Source organism: Pogoniulus pusillus, chromosome 8 (assembly GCF_015220805.1).
Source record: "Pogoniulus pusillus isolate bPogPus1 chromosome 8, bPogPus1.pri, whole genome shotgun sequence".
In the NCBI taxonomy this organism is placed as follows: domain Eukaryota; kingdom Metazoa; phylum Chordata; class Aves; order Piciformes; family Lybiidae; genus Pogoniulus; species Pogoniulus pusillus.
Window position 1 is genome coordinate 17,546,459 of NC_087271.1, and position 21,178 is coordinate 17,567,636.

The 21,178-nt window shown below is 50.1% G+C and overlaps 1 long non-coding RNA gene across 1 annotated transcript; it reads right to left on the reverse strand.

The window, feature by feature from the left end:
- Nucleotides 1–20,092: 20,092 nt before the first annotated feature.
- On the reverse strand, nucleotides 20,093–20,978 carry LOC135177866 (uncharacterized). Its single transcript, XR_010303207.1, has 2 exons — nucleotides 20,707–20,978; nucleotides 20,093–20,454 (listed from the first exon to the last, which is right to left on the reverse strand). It is a non-coding gene; the product is annotated as an uncharacterized LOC135177866 (long non-coding RNA).
- Between the last annotated feature and the right edge of the window lie 200 nt (nucleotides 20,979–21,178).

A 21,178-nucleotide genomic window follows, 5' to 3' on the forward strand; every position in this document is an offset into this window, starting at 1 on the left:
CTCTGGATGGATCCCTGCCCTCTAGCAAGTCGCCTGTGCCACACAGCTTGGTGCCATCTGCACACTTGCTGAGGCTGCACTCAATTCCTCTGTCCATATCACTGACAACAGCACTGGTGCCAGCACTGACCCCTGAGGGACATCACTTGTCACTGCTCTCCAGGTGGACATTGTGCCACTGATCACCACTCTCTGCATGCCACCATCCAGGCAATTCCTTACCCAGGAGTGCTCCACCCATCAAGTCTGTGTTTTTCCACTTTGGTGACCAGGATGTCATGTGGGGCAGAGTCAAATGCCTTACTCAGGTCCAGGTAGATGATGTCAATTGCCCTTCCCTTGTCCACTGTTGCTGTGATTTCACTATAAAAAGCCACTGACTTTGTCAGGCATGATTTGCCCTTGGTGAAGCCATTGCTGGTTACCACCAATCACCTCTGCTTTGTTTTCCATGTGCCTTAGCAGAGCCCTCAGGAGGATCTGCTCCATGATCTTGCCAGGCACAGAGGTGAGACTGACTGGTCTGTAGTTCCCAGGGTCATCTTTTTTTCCCTTCTTGAAGATGGGTGTTATGTTTGCCCTGTTCCAGCCAGCAGGAACTTCACCAGTCTGCCAGGACCTTTCAAATATGATGGGCAGTGGTTTAGCAACTTCATCTGCCAGTTTACTCGGATGGGTGGATCTTGTCAGGCCCCATGGACTTGTGCACATTCAGATTCCTTAGTTGCTCACCAACACAATCTTCAGTTACAGTGGGCAGATCTTCCTTCTCCCAGTCCTTACTTTTAACTTGGACGCTGTGTTTGGAGCCCTTGCTGTTGAAGGCTGAGACAAAGAAGCCATTGAGCACCTCAGCCTTATCCACATCCTCTGTCACCAGCTCTCCATTTCCCTTCTGGGAGGGTCCCACATTCTCCCTAGTCCTCCTTTTCTCACTAATATACCTGAAGAAGTTCTTCTTGTTCCCCTTAATGTCCCTACCCAGATTCAATTCCAGCTGTGCTGTAGCTTTCCCAACATAAGCTCTGGTTGCACACACAGTTTCTTTGTATTCATTCCAGGTGATCTGTCCTTGCTTCCACTCTCTGTTGGCTTTCTTCTTGCATCTAAGTGTGTCCAGGAGCTCCAGTTCATCCATACAGGCCTCCTGGCATTCTTATCTGCCTTTCTCTTTTTTGGGATGCATTGCTCCTGGGCCTGGAGGAGGTGATCCTTGTACCTTGAACAGCTCTCCTGGGCCCCTCTTCCAGAGTTTTTTCCTGTGGCACCCTGCCAAGGAGGTCCCTGAAGCAGCTGAAATCTGCTCTTCTAAAGTCCAGAGCAGTGAGTTTGCTATGCACCCTCCTTGATGCCTTGAGGACTTCAACTGCATGGTCACTGCAGCCAAGGCTACCCTTCAGCTTCACTTCACTCTCCAGCCCCTCCTTGTTGGTGAGGACTAGGCCCAGCACAGCACCTTTCCTTGTGGCTTCCCCTACCATTTGAAGGGGGAAGGTATCATCAATGCATTCCAGGAACCTCTTAGATAGATTGCTGGTGCTCTGCTGTGTTGTCAGGGTGAAGTCCCCCATGAGGACCAGGGCCTGTGAGCGTGAAGCTTCTCCTATTTGTTTGTAAAGGGTCTCATCCACTTCTCCTTCCTGACCAGGAGGTCTGTAGCAGACTCCTACTATGATGTCTCCTTCCCCTGCCTTCCCTTTAACCTTTAGCCATAAGCTCCCTGTTTTTGTGTTGCACATCCCCAGGTGGGGCTCCATGGACTCTAGTTTATCATTTTGGTGTAGAGGGCAACACTCCCTCCCCTTCTCCCCTGCCTGTCCCTCCTGAAGAGTCTATAACCATCTATCCCCAAGCTCCAACCCTGAGCTCCATCCCACCATGTCTCAGTGATGCCAATGACATCATAACCCTGTAGGCTTCCACATATTTGCAGTTCTTCCTGTCTGTTCCTCACGCTCCCTGCATTAGCTTAGAGGCATTTCAGTTGTGCCTTTATTGGAGCTGACTTGCTGACTGATTTTCCCTTACCCTGAACTTTGGGAACTCTTTTCTCAGCCTGTACTCCAACCCTAGGGCCAGATCCCACCTGTCTATGCTCAGGCACCTCTGTAGCTATCAACCTATCTCTGCCCCTCATGTCATCACTACCACATGATGTTTTCCTGTTGGCAGCTACTATCTGAAGGGGATCTGGCTCATCTCTGTAAGATTTTGAACGCATTATTTTGTCCCCAGCATGCTTCTGTGCAGCAGGTTGAGAGCCCTTACTAGTCCCTCCTTGCTCCCACACTGCTGTGCCCTCCCACACTTAGCCACATGGAAGCCTGATGACTTTATCCCTCTCCCCATTCGCATCCCATTTAAAAACCCATCGACTAGCCCTGCCATCTCCTAAGACCCTCTTCTCCCTTTGAGAGAGGTGTCTCCTGTTTGATGTCACCAACCCTGGTGCTGTATAGATCATGCCATTGTCAAGAACCCAAATTTATGCTGGTGACACCACCCACAGAGCCATGTATTTAACACTGTATGTGGCTGCTTAATCCAGTGTCTCTGCCATCACTTGGAATAATAGAAGAGAAGATGATTTGTGCCCCTGAGTCTTGTACCACTCATCCCAAGGCCCTGAAGTCCTTTTTGATCTCAACATTTTAAGGTTTCTGATATTTTTTTAGAGCACCAATTTTTAAAGTTATCAAAAATTGTAAGAGCTCATATCTTTAAGTTTTTAATGGTTTTTAGAGCTCACATTTTTAAGGTTTCGGTTTTCTTTTTAGAACTCAAATTTTTAAGAGACTTCCATTTTTAAGGTTTCCAAATATTTTAGGAGCTCAAATTTTTAATGATTCTATTTTTTTTAGAGCTCAATCTTTAAAGAAAACTCATTTTTTAATGTTTCCAAGTTTTTTAAGAGCTCAAATTTTTAAAGTTTCTAATTTTTGAGCTCATTTTTTGAGGCTTCCAACAGTTTAAGAGCTCAAATTTCTAAGGTTTCTATTTTTTTTAGAGCTCAAATTTTTAAGACAATTCAATTTTTTAAGGTTAAGAAAATTTTAAAGAGGTCCAGTTTTTAAAGTGTCTAATTTTTTAAGAGCTCAAATTTTTAAGAGACTTCATAGGATCATAGGATGTTAGGGGTTGGAAGGGACCCAAAGAGATCATTGAGTGCAACCCCCCTGCCACAGCAGGACAATACTATCTAACACAGATCACAGAGGAACACATCCAGACAGGCCTTGAAGGAGACTCCACAACTTATCTGGGGAGCCTGTTCCAGTGCTCTGTGGCCCTTACAGCAAAGAAGTTCCCCCTTGTGTTGAGCTGGAACCTCTTTTGCTGCAACTTACACCCATTGCTCCTTGTCCTATCCCAGGGAGCAGTGAGCAGAGCCTGTCCCTCCCCATCCTGGCCAGCCCTCAGATACTTATAAACATTTATCAAAGCCCCTCTAGGTCTTCTTTTCTCCAAACTAAACAGCCTCAGGTTCCATGACAGCACTAAGATCCTGAATATTATTATTAAAATTAGTGGTTGGGGGTGGTGAAGAGTTCTGAATATCAAAATTAATAAACAACATCAATTTTGGGAAAACATCATCTCACATTCATTAATTTCCCCTTCATAACACAGGGGGAGCAAGCTCAGCTCAGCTCAGCTCTGTTTTTTCTAGCTCATTTAAAAAAGAACATCACACACACACAAGGGAAAAGCCACATTTTTAAATTTATATCACAGTATCACAGTATCACCAAGGTTGGAAGAGACCTCACAGATCATCAAGTCCAACCCTTTACCACAGTGCCCAAGGCTAGACCATGGCACCAAGTGCCACATCCAACCTTGCCTTGAACAGCCCCAGGGACGGCGACTCCACCACCTCCCTGGGCAGCCCATTCCAGTGTCCAATGACTCTCTCAGTGAAGAACTTTCTCCTCACCTCCAGCCTAAATTTCCCCTGGCACAGCCTGAGGCTGTGTCCTCTTGTTCTGGTGCTGGCCACCTGAGAGAAGAGAGCAACCTCCCCCTGGCCACAACCACCCTTCAGGTAGTTGTAGACAGCAATAAGGTCACCCCTGAGCCTCCTCTTCTCCAGGCTAAACAACCCCAGCTCCCTCAGCCTCTCCTCGTAGGGCTGTGCTCAAGGCCTCTCACCAGCCTCGTCGCCCTTCTCTGGACACGCTCAAGCATCTCAATGTCCCTCCTAAACTGGGGGGCCCAGAACTGAATGCAGTACTCAAGGTGTGGTCTGACCAGTGCAGAGTACAGGGGCAGAATGACCTCCCTGCTCCTGCTGGCCACACCATTCCTGATGCAGGCCAGGATGCCACTGGCTCTCTTGGCCACCTGGGCACACTGCTGGCTCATGTTCAGGCGGGTATCAATCAGCACCCCCAGATCCCTCTCTGTCTGGCTGCTCTCCAGCCACTCCAACCCCAGCCTGTATCTCTGCATGGGGTTGTTGTGGCCAAAGTGCAGCACCCTGCACTTGGAGCTATTGAACCCCATCCCATTGGCCTCTGCCCATCTGTCCAGGCGGTCAAGGTCCCGCTGCAGAGCCCTTCTGCCCTCCAACCCAGCCACATCTGCCCCCAGCTTGGTGTCATCTGCAAACTTGCTGATGACTGACTCGATGTCCACTGTTTATACCTACAGTTCAAAGTACCATGAGAGGCTGCTCAGGAGTTTTTTTTAATCTGCTCTTGAGGGGTTTGTATATAATAGAGGAGACAGCAGGGGATGTTTTTTACATAAGAACACCACCCTTCAGTGTCTAGATAAAAACGAGAGGGTTTTTTTCTGCTGCAACGCCTCACACTAACACAGTTTGCAGTGGGTTTTAATCCTTTCCAAGAATTTTCAGGCATTTCAAACAAGCCCCTTTTTAGGGAGGCTGCCCCCATCCCTCACCTGCTTCTCTGCTGCATCCCCCAGCCCCCATATGGCATCATGGAAGGAAAGATAGAAGGCAGGACAGCTGACAGGCTGTGCACCTTCTTCTCCAGCCAAGCCAGGGACATCCTTCTTGGTAAGATTTGCACCTTCAGCACACAGCTGAGCTTCTGCTGCTTTTCTCTTCTAGCAGAGGTGTTGCACAGACCTGCAGCTCTGACCATGTTGGATGCTAACCAAGATTTACTACCTCAACACCACCCTGCAGTCGGTGCATTTATCACTGGCAAGCACGAATCTCTTGTGCCTGTTGCTCTGATAAATTAAACCATTGGATGGTTCCAGCTCTCTGAACCTGTATCAGTCCAAGTCCTTCTCAGGGCACTGCAAGAAAAGAGAGACAAAGGTTAATGCTGTCCAACAGCGCCAGTGAGAGCCCAGTCTCTCCCAGACAGGAAGCCACAGGGACCTCACCCACAAGGTCACATCAAACACACACTGCAGCTGAGTGTCCTCAGGACCTGAGCAATGCTGGGATTTACTGGGAGACCTGGGAAGGAATTAGATGGGACTGGGAGGTCACTGGGTATTACTGGGAGCCCTGGGAAAGGGTTCTGGAACTATTGGGAGCACCAAGAGGGACTGGGGGGCACTGCATATTACTGGGAGCACTGGGGAGCATCGGGTGTCACTGGGAGCACTGGCAGAGACTGGGCAGCACTTGGTGCTAGTGCTAGCACTGGGAAGAGAGTTTGGGATACTGGGAGAAACTGGGAGGTCACTGAGGCCACACTGGGAGTACTGTGAAGGAGATCTGATGGTTACTGGAAGCACTAGGAAAACTGGGAGGGCATTGGGAGCACTAGAAAGGCAATTTTCAGGTACTGGGAGCACTGGGGGGAACTGAGATGATACTGGGGATAACTAGAAGGACTAGGAAGAGAATTTGGGGGTTGCTTGAAGCACTGGGAGGACACTGGAGCCATACAGGGGCACTAGGAGGGACTGGGAGTGCACATAGTGTTAGTGGGAGGACTTGGATGAGATTTTGGAGTTACTGAGAGCACCAGGATGGGCTGGGGGGGCACTGGGTATTACTGGGAGCCATGGGAAGCATCAGGTGTTACTGGGAGCACAGGCAGAGACTAGGCAGCACTTGGTGTTACTGCTAGCACTGGGAAGTGAGTTTGGGATACTCAGTTGGGAAACTGAGAGATCACTGGGGCCACACGGGGAGCACAGAGAAGGAGATCTGAGAGCTACTGGAAGCACTAGGAAAACTGGGAGGGCATTGGGAGTACTAGGAAGGCAATTTTCATTTACTGGGAGCCCTGGGAGTGCATGTAGTGTTACTGGGAGGACTTAGATGAGATTTTGGCATTACTGGGGGCACCAGGATGGACTGAGGGGGGGGCCTATGGCCACACTGGGATTGCTAGGAGGCATTGTGTGTTACCTGGAACACCAGGAGGGACTGGAGGGCACTGAGTATTATTGGGAGCCCTGGGAGGGACTGGGCAGCACTTGGTGTTACTGCTGGCACTGGGAAGTGAGTTTGTGACACCGCAATACTGGCAGGACACCAGAGCCATACTGGGAGCAATGGCAGCACCAGGAAGGAGAACTGGAGGTTACTGGGAGCACTAGGAGACTTGGGAGGGCAATGGGAGCACCGCGAGCACTAGGAAGGGAATTTGGAGTTACTGGGAAGGCCTGGGAAGACACTGGAGCCATAGGGGAAGCACTAGGAGGGCCTGGGAGTGCACATAGTGTTATTGGGAGCACTTGGATGAGATTTTGGAGTTACTGGGAGCACTGGTGGGTCTGGGAGTACTGGGAGCAGCAGGAGTGACTGGAGGGCACTGGGTATTACTGGGGGCCCTGGGAAAGGATTTTGAAATCTCTGGGAGCAGTGGGAGGGACAGGGAGGACACTAGCTATTACTGGGAGCAATGGAAGAGACTTGATCTTACTGGCAGCACCAGGAACAGAGTTTGGGATACTGGGAGGAATTGGGAGGACACTGTGGCCACACTGGAAGCATTGGGAAGGAGAGCTGGGGCTTACTGCACGCACTGAGAAGGAATTTTGGGGTTACTGGCAACAGTGGGCATGACTGTGTGATACTGAGGATCACTGGGAGGCACTGCTTAATACTGAGAAACAGCACCAAATGATAAAAACCTGATGGGTCTGGTCTGGGCAAACTCCACCTGAACTTGCTAACAGCTTGGGGCTGAAGCTGCCCTTTGAGAGCCCAGAGCGGCGCAGCCCGCATGAGGCAGCGAGCAGTGCCCGCCTACGGCCACACGGCGGCAGCGGTGAGACAGACAGCACGGGGCGCATGCGCCGCGTCCACAGCAACGCGCAGCCCTGCTGCCATAGCAACGCCTCGGCTGTACCAGTGCCGGCACGGGGGGAGCCCGTCTGGAGCAATCGGCCCCGAGTCGCGACGGGGAAAGGGGAAAAGTAGCAGTGGGGGCCTGTGAAAGGGTTTCCCTCTCTGGGATAGAGAAATATTTAGAGGGCAGGCGTAGTTCTCTAGTTCCACTTATCTACAGTCTCTGGGCTGCACAGAAATGCTGCTTAGACTGACTGCGGAATACTGATCATGGGGTGTCAGGGGTTGGAAGGGACACAAAGAGACCATCGAGTCCAACCCCGCTGCTGGAGCGGGACGATACTATCTAGCACAGATCACAGAGCAACACATCAGACAGCCCTTGAAAGTCTCCCGAGAAGGAGACTCCACGACCTCCCTGGGAAGCCTGTTCCAGTGCTCTTTGACCCTTACAGTAAAGAAGTTCTCCCTTGTGTTGAGGCGGAACCTCTTTTGCGGCTGAGAGCGCAGACAGCTCTGTTCCGTCTGTTTTTCTATTCAAACTAAAAGGAAGCTATAGATGGCACAATTCCAAAGCCCAATGGTTACACGAGTTGTTCTAAAGCGTGTCTCGGATCCGCCGCTGCTGATGAGTTATTTGCTGAATCCCCTTGCATGAGAGATAAAGAACGAACCTCCCTCTCTGAATGCCTAATGCCTTCCTCCCTCCTCAAAACCACGGTGGCTCCGCCTCGGGCGGCAAAATGCATCCCGCCTCCTTCCGCTGCGCCTGGAGAAACTCGGCTTGCTTCATCCTTCGCTCGTTCCGCTCCGGCTCCATACAGCGCCACTCGCCTCCCTCCGGATCGGCTTGAGCTCGGCTCCGTTCGGCTGCACTCGGGTCAATCCGCCCCGCCGCCGGAGCGCATGACTAGAAACGCCGCGCCCTAGGACGCGTGCGCCAGAGCCATAGCAACACGGCGCTCTAGGACGCATGCGCAGAGTCCATAGCAACACGGCGCTCTAGGACGCATGCGCAGAGTCCATAGCAACACGGCGCTCTAGGACGCATGCGCAGAGTCCATAGCAACACGGCGCTCTAGGACGCATGCGCAGAGTCCATAGCAACACGGCGCTCTAGGACGCATGTGCAGAGTCCATAGCAACGCGACACTCCGCCCCATAGCAACAAGGCGTCCTGCGGCGCATGGTCCATCTCGCACGGACTGCGCGACGCCATGGCGCAGGCGCTGGCCCCGTAACAGCGCGGGCTGGATCCGTCAAAGGCGTTGCTATAACATAGCGAACACAGGCTTTGCTGTTTTTAACTCTGTTACAAATGACGGACTCAAAATGAATTAAGAAAAGTTTTGTTCAGGTGATAAGAAGCAAACAACCAACGCCTTGGGTGCTGTGGGCAGAAATCTCCACCTACAAGCACGAGTTAGTGCAAAGCTTTGTGTTACACTTCAATATACAGGTGCATTACCTATTCTAAGAAAAGCATACATATTCCTTAACTATTCCAAGAAAGGGCAGTCTTATGCTAATTATTTCTTGGAATGCGTGAAAATTCAGGAGTCTCTTCTTTCCCTTTGTTGTTTCTTTTGAAGATACAAAGCTGGAGTCATCCTTCTGTATACATCTTCAACTGATCTCCTTTGTTCTTGTGGTGTAAGTTCAGCATTCCTTGTAAAAGTTTTGTTACAGAGTTAGCATTACATGGTCAGCAGGCCTACATAGTCTCAGTGATTTCCCATTGGAATGGGCTGCCCAGGGAGGTCGTGGAGGCACCATCCCTGGAGGTGTTCAAGAAAAGCCTGGATGAGGCACTTAGTGTCATGGTCTAGTTGACTGGATAGGGCTGGGTGCTAGGTTGGACTGGATGATCTTGGAGGTCTCTTCCAACCTGGTTGATTCTATGATTCTATGATCTACTAGTTTGTTCTGTTATTGATACTCAACAAGCATCCGTTGTCTTTTCACAGGTTTCTGTGAAGAAGGCTCTTTGTTATGTAAAAATAACTTTTCCTAAGTTCCTGCAAAAGCATTTCACAAGTTCCTGGATTCACAGCAGTTAAGCTTTTTCATTGTCCTTTATGTTCAGCTGATACGAATCTAGTCCCAGTTTATCACAAATCCTATTTTAACTATAAAAGGCTATAAATTCATAGTGTCTGTATAAAAATGAGAGATGTTAAGTTTCAATAATTTTTAATATTTCCCTCCCTCTCTCCTCCCCCCCAGTTTTCAGGCATTTCGAGCACTCAGGGCGTTTAGAGAGGAGGCAGGATCATGGAGGACTCACCACTGTAGTGCCTGTAACATCTTCATAGATGATCTGGATGAGGGCATCGAGTCAGTCATCAGCAAGTTTGCAGATGACACCAAGCTGGGGGCAGACGTGACTGGGTTGGAGGGCAGAAGGGCTCTGCAGCAGGACCTTGACCGCCTGGACAGATGGGCAGAGTCCAATGGGATGGCATTCAATAGCTCCAAGTGCAGGGTGCTGCACTTTGGCCACAGCAACCCCATGCAGAGATACAGGCTGGGGTCGGAGTGGCTGGAGAGCAGCCAGACAGAGAGGGATCTGGGGGTACTGATTGATACCCACCTGAACATGAGCCAGCAGTGTGCCCAGGTGGCCAAGAGAGCCAGTGGCATCCTGGCCTGCATCAGGAATGGTGTGGTCAGCAGGAGCAGGGAGGTCATTCTGCCCCTGTACTCTGCACTGGTTAGACCACACCTTGAGTACTGTGTTCAGTTCTGGGCCCCCCAGTTTAGGAGGGACATTGAGATGCTTGAGCGTGTCCAGAGAAGGGCGTCGAGGCTGGTGAGAGGCCTTGAGCACAGCCCTACGAGGAGAGGCTGAGGGAGCTGGGATTGTTTAGCCTGGAGAAGAGGAGGCTCAGGGGTGACCTTATTGCTGTCTACAACTACCTGAGGGGTGGTTGTGGCCAGGAGGAGGTTGCTCTCTTCTCTCAGGTGGCCAGCACCAGAATGAGAGGACACAGCCTCAGGCTGTGCCAGGGGAGATTTAGGCTCGAGGTGAGGAGAAAGTTCTTCCCTGAGAGAGTCATTGGACACTGGAATGGGCTGCCCGGGGAGGTGGTGGAGTTGCCGTCCCTGGAGCTGTTCAAGGCAGGATTGGACGTGACACTTGGTGCCATGGTCTAGCCTTGAGCTCTGTGGTAAAGGGTTGGACTTGATGATCTGTGAGGTCTCTTCCAACCCTGATGATACTGTGATACTGTGATATAAGTGAACACAAATTGACAGCCCCTAGCAGTTACGAGTCGTCACACCCTGTGGAACAACTGCAGTGCGGAGAATTAAGCACGGGGTGGCAGCACTGAGCAGCGATGAGGTGGCGCATCTCACCGGCGCGCTGCACTGACCGCAGGTAAACACTGAGTGTTTGGGGGGAGCGAGCTCAGGTTGGCTCTGTTTTTTCTATTTCATTTGCAAAAGAACACCACACACACAAGGGAAAATCCACGTTTTACGTTTATATATACACTGTTTGTATTTATAGCTCAAAACACTGCTGTGGTGGGCCCGGGCAGGCCAGGGTAGGCTTGTGCATGTCCAGGCTTTCCTTCCTTCTGCTCTGGGGGAGGGGGAGGAGCTGTGCAAGTTAGGGCAGGGGGCCTGGAGCTGTTGGGTCTGGGGACTGTGGCCTGCCCAAATTTGTTTGCGTCCTGTGGTGGGCAGGGTGAGCACGTGCTTGGCTTGTGCCTGCCTTGTGCAGGGCCTGTGTCTAGTCTGGGTGCTTCTCCGAAGTGTGGGGGGGTGGGTAACACCTAAACCTCCACAGCTCCTTCTTCACTCAAGCCAAGGATGTGCTTCTTGGTAAGATTTGCACCTTCAGCACATAGAGTCGCACAAATTCACCCCAAAAACCTGCCCCAAGCCCCCAGCCACATAGGTTTTCCCCACTTAGTGTTCTGGTGGCATATCAATATTTGTCACTTGTTATTTAGAGATTAGAAGTGTGGCATTTCAGGGCACATTAGGGCTCCTCTGTTTAAAAGGCTTGAGCTAAAGGATCAGCTCTTTGCCAGGTTCTTTCTTCTTGTACCACTTGATGGCATGCTTGCATCAGCACACTGCAGGCTGGAGGCAGGACTAAGCAGCAGATCCTGTCCAAAGTTATTCCAGTTAATTACTTTTGCATATACTGTGCAGTCTGCAAGAAGGGAACTGTGTGTTGTCTGGTGAGCATGCAGAGATGGAATGACTGAAATGAAGTATTTTCTGAAACTTTGATTAAGATACTCACTGAGAGAGTCATTGGACACTGGAATGGGCTGCCCGGGGAGGTGGTGGAGTCGCCGTCCCTGGGGCTGTTCAAGGCAGGATTGGACGTGACACTTGGTGCCATGGTCTAGCCTTGAGCTCTGTGGTAAAGGGTTGGACTTGATGATCTGTGAGGTCTCTTCCAACCCTGATGATACTGTGATACTGTGATACTAATTGCTACCAGAATCAGCTTTATGTAATTATGCTATAGCCTTGTTTGTTTAGTTCTGGTTTTAAAAATGGACATTTTATACCTCCCTTTCTCCTGTACAGAGCACAGAGGCCTCTCATGTATTTTTGACTATGAAACACAACATCCAGGTGTGTAGATCTCCCTTGGTACAACAGAGGGCAACTCAGTTCTCATAATAGTGCCTCTGGAGCTCTGGACATCTAGAAAATCTGTTATCTTCTTTGTTATCTTGGCTGTAAAACCACTGTGAAAATTGAAAAGTGATCTTTGTTCCTCATTTTAACACTTCCCCCTGACTTCTAACCCCTAACTCTAACCCTTAACCAGCCTGGGGTGCTAAGAACAGGCTGAACAGGAGCATTGTGCCTGTATGCATGGAACAGATGTACAAGCCTGTGTGTGCACACATGCATGAAGGATGTGCATGCATGTGTATGCATGCATGTAGGGGAGGGGAGTGCATGAGTGTGCACAATGCTTAGCTGTGTGTGTGCATGGGTGGGTGCATGCACGCATGTGCAGGTGTTCGGGTGGCTGGAGTCAGTTTGGCCTCTCCCTTTCTTCCCTCAGCCCTGTTTTCTGCCATCTGAAAACCTGGCATGCAGCCAGAGGTCTGCCACAAGTCATTCCACTGGAGTGACTGTGGAAAGTCTCTTCTCCATAGAGCCCCATGATGTGCACACCCACACCCATGCTCTCCAATGCTATTTCCCAAGCACTGGCAGCAGGCACACATTCCCATGGCACCAAGGGTGGGCACAAGGGTACCACAAGGATGTCCTTGTGCAAGAAGCCTTGACAGAAGTGCTGCCTTGTGCCTCAGGCAAAGCCTCACAGGCTTTCCTGGCAGCTCTTGAAGTGACAAAGGGAAGGACAAGGCAGAAGAGCTGCATGGGCTTTGCCCCGGGTTTTCCCGGTGATGTGTGGAATAAGCAGCACCCTTGTGCCCTCTTGTCCCAGTGGGTACTCACACACAGATGGTTTTACTTTGGCCAGGGTCGTGGCTCCTTGTTGCTGCTGCTCTCCCCCATCCTATGGCCATGGCCAGGGATGTTAGCAAGATCATCCTTAATAAGATGGAGGTTGCATTTAGTTCCCCCCCCCCCCCCGGGAGCTACCTGCACTTCAGCTCTTGCAAGCCCAAGAAAGTTGCCTTCACTTGTTTCTCCATGGTTTTTACTCCTTTCTTAGCTGTTGCTTCCTTTGTAAAGCCAAAGCAGTCCTGCAGTGCTGCAGCCAGTTTGGAACATGTGCTTTTATTTGCTACCCTTTTATTTGCTACCCATCCATGGCTGGAGCAAGTTGAACCAAACACTGTGTGGTGAAGGCTGATAAAAGAGCAGCCCTCGGGATTTCTCCGAAGGGCTGTGGCCACTGCTGAGAGCCTGTGTACTTTGCCCACGGGAAAAAATACCTGATTAGAGGAGGCTAATGGTCAGCCTCAGCAAGATCCTGGGCTTTGTTTCTCTCATTTATCCACATGCGACCCTTTGCTAAGTCAAAAGTGATGTTTATGCACATGTGTAACTGCTTACAGATGTTCCCATGCATGTTGAGCCAGCACACTCACGTGTTACAATTAAGGAAACCCAAAAGAAATAATAATCATCCCACTGCTTTAACATATGTATAGGGTTAACACTGCGGGGGAGTAACCCTGAACCTGACCCTAGGGGTCTTGGCCCCTCCCCAGGGGTGGGCCACACTCCAGGTGATGGTTAGCCCACTCCCCCCACGTCCTGTGGTATAGAAGAGAGGGGCTTCCTGCTTCTCTCACTCTCTCGCTTGGCTCCTTCTCCACACACACACACACTGCATACCAGCACACCACGTGGCAGCCAGGAGGCAGATCCATACCACCGCACCAGTCGGGTTGTATTTATCCCTTTTTGTATTTTGCTGTTTTCCCCTTCCCTATCCTTTGTAAACTTCCCTACCTCCAATACCTTTTTTCTAAGTTATTGCTAAACTTTTCCTTTTAACTTCCAAATCGAGTGAGATTGATTTTTTTGGGTGTGCTTACCTCTCTCTCTCTCTCTCCCTATATCTAATCCCTATCATTGGGAAAGGAGGGGGAAGAGGGGAGGGCACTCTATAAATTGTTATTGGGTCTATTAAATTTATTAGAGTCTCTGGGAACTTGCAATTAGAACCCAAGACAACAGCACAAAGCAAAGCAGGTACAGAGGAAAAGGCAAAAGCTGCTGTTCCAACAGAGCAAAGTACAGCTTTGGCCACTGTGCAGTGCTCCACCTGCCTCTCACTTCTCACTGAGAACTTGGCTCACATAGGATGAAAACCTCTCTTTTAATGAAATTTTGCTATTTAAAAATAAGGTTATGACTGATGTTTTACATCTTAACCAGTCACCTTGTTACCACATAACGTTTCACAGCGTATTTCTGGATTCAGTTGTGTTATATCTTGTCTCCTTTATTCACATAAGGCTGTCTGGAAATGGCTTTTCACAGCACACTGTATGAGCTTTTCATTTTCCGACATGCTTACAGGTCAAGCTCACCTCCCATTAATCCCATCACCTGGGCTTTAGTGGAGCTTCTCCAGCAGTCATTGATCCTACATCATGGGTGATAGCTCAGAGGCTGAAGAGGGCATGGGGAAAATGTTTTCTCTGGCTGTTTGTACAGGAGTCCAGGAAGATGCTGCTGGTTCTTTGGTTGCTGATGTGCCCACAATACTGAATGCTGATGCTTTCTGAGAGCATGCACACTTGTTGATTCATGTCACCCACACCTCAGTACATCTTCTCTTCAGAAAAAGAAAGGCAAGACTTGTCCATAGAATCAACCAGGTTGGAAGAGACCTCCAAGCTCATCCAGTCCAACCTGTCACCCAGCCCTATCCAGTCAACTAAAGCATGGTACTAAGTGCCCCATCCAGTCTTTTCTTTAACACCTCCAGGGTGCCAATCACTCTCTCTGGGAAGAACTTCCTCCTAACATCCAGGCTATACCTCCCCTAGCACAACTTGAGACTGTGTCCCCTTGTTCTGTTGCTGGTTGCCTGGGAGACCATGCTGTTCTCATCAGCATGGGTGTTAAAATATCTCCTTGCAGGCTATATGGTGTTGAGAGGGATGAAGTGGGCAAGGCATCAATGCCAATCTTTTCTGCACTCCCCCACTGCATGGATGGCTGTGGTTTCCAAATCTAGGGCAAGAGGACAGCCACACAGCATGGGTCTCCACACTAGTCTCACTGAGACACAGTCACAAGTGACTTGGAGTCCCTCAAGCATGGAGGCTCCTCATTTAGCACAAGAGAAATAGAAGGCTGCTCCCTAAGGCACTCATAAAAAGCCTTCTTCTGATGGCAAACCATAAACCCATAGGTCAAGGACCAGCTGCTCCCTTCAAGCAAACACTGACTGCATGCCTTAGTTGGAAAACACGGTAGACAGAACAGGGCTCTGACGGAGCCCATCCCTGTGTCTTTATTCTGCCTGCTCATTTTGTTTTGAACAGATTATCTCTCAGCCCTGACAGCTGGTGACCTGCCTGGCAGGGGTGCTGCTGTGCCCATCACAGTGGACTGCTGGGCAGGAGCCTAAGGGGTGACAGGAGTGGGATGGGCTCTGCTGGAGGTGCTAGCATGCTCAGAAAGCCCCTTGCATGCGATTGCCTTCTGCTGAAGTAACCTGGGGCATTTTTGTTAACAGATATTTCTGCAAGCCTTGGAAAGAGCTTTGTGCAGCCATGCCTAAGACAGCAGGCTGCAGTGTGACACGAGAAGCAGAGATTGGGGTAGCTTTGCCTTTAATTCCCCAACACTGAAGGGAGACAGTGAGTAAGAGATTTAAATCTTAAAATCCCACTTTCAAAATGCACCTTGGCAGCAGCCAGGCCCAACCAAGGTACAGCTTGCACCACGCTGCTCACTGGGGGCACCACCGCGGCCTTCTGAGAGCAGCTGCTGCCAGGTGCTGCCTGCACTCCAGGGTCCCGCAGGACCTGGGCTTTGGGCAGTGGCTTACCCTGGCTTCCTCTGCAGGGTGGAAAGACAGAGCTTGGCTCTGGCAACTTGTCTTTGCTTAATCTGCTTAGAACACTCCCCTCTGCTTTCCCCCATCATACTCATAGAATCAGTCAGGGTTGGAGGGGACCACAAGAATCATCTAGTTCCAACTTCCCTGTCATGGGCAGGGATACCTCACACTAGATCAGGCTGGCCAGAGCCTCATTCAGCCTGGCCTTAAACACCTCCAGGGATGAGGCTTCCACCAACTCCCTGGGCAACCAGTTCCAGGGTCTCATCACCCTCATAGTGAAGAACTTCTTCCTAACACCTAGTCTGAATCCACCCATTTCTAGCTTTGTTCCATTCCCCCCAGTCCTATCACTACCTGACAGCCTAAAAAGTGCCTCCACAGCTTTCTTGTAGGACCCCTTAAGATACTAAAATGCCACAATAAGGTCACCTCAGAGCCTTCTTCTCTCCAGACTGAACAAACCCAACTCCCTCAGTCTCTTCTCACAGGAAAGGTGCTGCAGCCCTCTGATCATCCTTGTGGCCCTTCTCTGGACACCTTCCAGCACATCCATATCCCTCTTGTAATAGGGGCTCCAGAACTGGATGCAGCACTCCAGGTGGGGTCTCACCAGAGTGGAGTAGAAGGGGAGAATCACCTCCATTGACCTGCTGCCCACACTTCTCCTGATGCAGCCCAGGCTCTGGTTGCCTTTCCAGGCTGCAAGTGCACACTGCTGGCTCCTGTTGAGCTTCTTGTGCACCAGCACCCCCAAGTCCCTCTCCTCAAAGCTGCTCTCCAGCCACTCACTGTCCAGCCTGTATTTGTGCTGGGATTACCTCAACCCAAATGCAGGATCTTGCACTTGGTGTTGTTGAACCTCATGAGGTTGGCTTGTGCCCACCTCTACAGCCTGTCCAGGTCCCTCTGGATGGCATCCCTGCCCTCCAGCATGTCTGCTGCACCACACAGCTTGGTGTCAGCAGCAAATTTGCTGATGCCACCAACAAAGATGTTGAACAAGACTGGTCTCAGGAGTGATCCCTGAGGGACTCCGCTTGTCACTGGCCTCCACTTGGACATGGGCCCATTGACAGCCACTCTTTGGATGCGGCCATCAAGCCAGTTCTTATCCATCGAGTGCTCCACCCATCCAACCCATGCTTCACCAGCTTGGAGACCAGGATGTGGTGTGGGACAGTGTCAAAGGCCTTGCTCAGGTCCAGGTATATGATATCAATTGCTCCTCATCTATTAATGTTGTGACCTGTTCATAGAAGGCCCCCAGGTTTGTCAGGCAGGATTTGCCCTTGGTGAAGCCATGATGATTGTACCAAATCACCTCTTCACTATTCTCCTGTCTCAGTAGTGCCTCCAGGAGGATCTGCTCCTTGATCTTACTGGGCACAGAGGTGAGACTGCCTGGCCTGGAGTTCCCTGGCTCCTCCTTCCTACCCTTTTTGAAAATGGGAGCTATGTTTCCCCTTTTCCAGTCAGTGGGGACTGCACCAGACTGCCATGACTTTTGGAATAGAATAGAGAGAGGTTCAGCAACCTCATCCACCAGTTCTCGCAGTACCCACGGGTATATCCTGTCAGATCCCATGGACTTGAAGACTTTCAGGTTCTTCAGGTGATCAGGAACCTGATCTTCACTTATGATGGGCTGTTCTTCCTTCCAGTCCCTGCCATTATCTTCCATGACTCCAGGAGTTCCCCACCCCAACAGAGAAGTGAGGGAAAAGACTACACTAGGAACCTCTGGATTGAGATAAGAACTAAGATAAAAAGTTTCACTGAGCAGACCACATAATAATCCAATCCACAGTCACTTTAGCTAGTAATAGAATGCACAGTTGCCTTGGCTTAGCCTATTTGCAGAAACAAAAGTTCAGCAAAAAGCAGAAAAGCAGGGAAGCAGCCAATGTTGACCTGCCTTGCTGCCATTCCTATGGGAAAGAGCAGCACTCAAATAACCATAATCCAAAAGCAGCAACTGGAACAGGAAGCCCTTCATGCTGCAATCTGAACTTCAAGCCCCACAGCACTTTGCTCCAGACAGCACCTTCACTGCGAAGCTGGCATGAGGCAGTGTACTGGTTTGAGGATAATTAGAACATTTTAATGAGAGAAAATAGATGATTGGCTGTGAAAAGAAAATATAGTGATGTCTAAATTACCCATTCGTTCTTCTGGGACACATAAAGGCAAGGACATGAACGTAGATGAGACAGTCTCTGCCTGGCTTTTGCCCTATTAACTCTTGTGCCTGACCCTGCACATTTCTCAACTAATCATTCTGCTTCTAACACCTCTTGCTGACCTTTCCAGATCACCTTGCACGCATGAGAGATTCTGAGACAAAGGAGAGGGTGGAAAGAAGGTGGAGGGTGGTTGGGAGCCCCTCCTGGGCGTGCTGACTGCTGGAAGGGGTCTTGTATTTCTGTATTACTTTTAACTGGTATATAACTGTATGTAGTTGTAAATATTTATAGTATGTTGTATATGTATGCTTGGGAGTTGTGCTAAGCTGTGACTATAAAGCTTCATTGCTTAACTTCCAGCCAGCTGAGTTTAGTCTGGGTGAATCCTTGTCGGGGGTGTGGGTGATGCCCAGAACTGCCACAGGCAGGATAGTTTTGAGCAACAGCAGCAAATTTGAATTCATGCCATGGCACCTCGGTATTCTTGAAGCTTCCTCAGCAGCCAGCACACCCTCTGCAGTGGCCCTGGCACAGATGGGACCTTGCTGGCTGCTGACAGCCCTTCCCATGGCTGCATAGTACCATGACCGCATAGGTTGGTTGGCTCAATGCCCACATCTCTGGAGGCCTGTTTGCAACATTACAGCAAAAACCCTCTTTTAAATATATAAACATTTATATAAAGAGAAGACATTTCCAGTGCAGCAGGAAGGCCTCTGACTCAGTCACTTGGGGTTGCTGATACCAACATGAGAGAGAGGGCTCAGGGTGCAGAGAGGCTCCTGGAGCTACTATGAGGGCTGGAGCAGGTCTCAGGTGAGGCCAGGGAGATCCACAGGTGATGATTAGACAGAAGCCAAGTGGCCCACAGTGGCTCCCTATTCCCCTAATAGTGAGCATGGTTTATCAATGACAGGCTTTGTCTTGAAAGAGCACTCAGTCTGAACTCAGGCACTGAAGAAGATGCTTCAGGAAATGCAATGCTTGAGTTCTGTGGCCATTATATTCACCAGCCTTTGAGAAGCAACTTTATTCCCACACTGGAGTCCCTTAACAAATCCATCTGTTTCCTGAGGTTTAGTGAAACGCTCTGGTCAGTATTTTTCCATCATAAGACTGACCATTTAAAAGTCCTTGAGTTTCTTTTGGCATGAAACACATTGAAATTAAATAAATCAATCACATTTCCTCCGTGCATCTCCTTGGTCTATCTACTGGAAAGTTCAGCACAGCAGATTATCTTATCTGTTGCATTCTTTTCCAGGCTGCACAAAAGGCCAAGACATCCTGAGGTGACTTACAGAGACATTAAATGGGCTTAGACCTCCACTCATCTGCCCACATGTGCAGGTGAAACCAAGGTGAGTCAGTGCTGGACCCAGGGAGGTGTGAGGTGGAGGCTACAGCTAGTGTACAAGTGGAGCCCCAGGAGATGGACTATCTGTGGAGATGCTGAGGGTGTTGCTGACATGGAGATGACCCCTCCTTCCCTCTGGCTCTCCCTAAGTTGTTTATATCAATTTCTTAGCAGAGCCTAAATGGCTCCAATGAATGGGACATTAGGGCTTTAATTTCTCTGGCTGCTCTGCCTAGGATGTCCCCAAGCCTAGCCAGGACTACTTTGCCTCTGCCAGTCTAAGCTTATAGAAGAATAATGGCAAGGTTTTGCCAAAAATAAAAGATGATTAAGAAAACACACATTTTAATAGCCCACTCCCTCCCTTCCCCCTCTTCCTCCCAGCCAGTGGGATGGGTGGTCTTCATCATCCCAGCCCTATCTGGAGGGGAAAACCAAAGAGTGCCAGGTGGCTCCACTCATCACATGTGATGCCAGAGCAGGGAGCATCCCCAGCCAAAGGCACTGCTCCACGGGGCTGCAGCATCTCCTGGTATTGCAGGAGTTCTGGTCATTGTTGGCATCTTCCAGGTGCTGGAGGTCCAGTGCCCAGCAGATGATGGGTTGCAGGGAGCCGTTGGTGTAGCTGTAGGGTGGCTGGTAAAGTGCTGGGCCACAGGAGGCAGACTGCATTTCAGCTCCAGCACTCTGTCCAGGTGGAATGCCAGCACCTCATAGAGGTGTGAAGAACACTTGATGAGCCCACAGCACCCATCCTGGCAGTCCACCTCTGGGTTGTTTGGCAAGACATCCCTCTCAACATCCTTCACAGCCTGCAGGACTTGCTCGTGGGCTGGAACACAGATTTTGGAGACCACCCACCCAGCAGCCAGCAGCTGCATCTTCTGGAGGTCTTCGTCTGAGAGACACAGGGGAGTGTTCCCTGCCACCCTCTTCTGCCACTTCTGGCCCTGGCTGGGGGGCTGGTGCCACCACAGGTGAGTGGGGGTACAGGGAGCCTTTCACTGTGGACTTGTATCCCAGACAGGGGGTGGCTGCCTCCCTCTGGGGACCTGAGGGGGGATGATGCCAGTAGTGGGTGGGAGGAGTGGTCCAGTGGTGGGGACAGGTGGTCAAGGGTGAGCAGAGCCAGGGCCAGCAGCACTCCAAGAGTTGCCAGGGTAGGGGGTTTCAGCCCCGTCCTTTGGCAGAGTTGCTGGGCCTGCAAGGAGAGAAAGGAAAGCATTAATATGAGTCCTTCAGTGCTACTATGGCTGAGGACCCCCCAGATCTGAGTGCTCCAAGCACTGCTTTTAATGAGCTTAATGTGGTTTGCTTTGGAAGAGTAGCCCCTCTGCTTGCGTACTCCCTGGGGAAGGGGTTTCCCAAAGGCTCACTGCCTTTATGCCACTACAGCAGGAGAGAAATTAGCCACAGTGCCCTCAGAAGCTCATCAGAGCAAGAGCTGACCCACCAGAGATGTTGCCATGTCTTCAGCAAGGATGCACAGCATCCGCTTATGGTGATGAATTTACCATGAATTCATGGTGAAATAGTTTTTTCTTCAAAGACTCAAGAAACTACAAAGAAAATTCAAATAAATGAGACCAAATCAAAGGAAATTCCTGTCTGGAAGTTTATAACCCTGACCCTCTTTTTCGTGGGGGTCTTTTTTTATGTTGTCTGTAAGACAACACAAGACAGACACCTGCACAGATGGAGGGTCACTATACCCTAGCTTTGCTGGTGCCCTTCACAGCCAGCAAGGCAAGCAACATATAGCTGAATGAAGCTGTAATTTGTACCTGGAAGCAGATGAGATCACTTTAATCCTATTGATCACACGTGGGAAATTATCTCCAACCACCTGACACCATTTGTAATGAAACTCCAGCTCCAGACTGTCCTGTGAGCAGGGTGAAGGGACACTGAAGTGTGACTTCTTT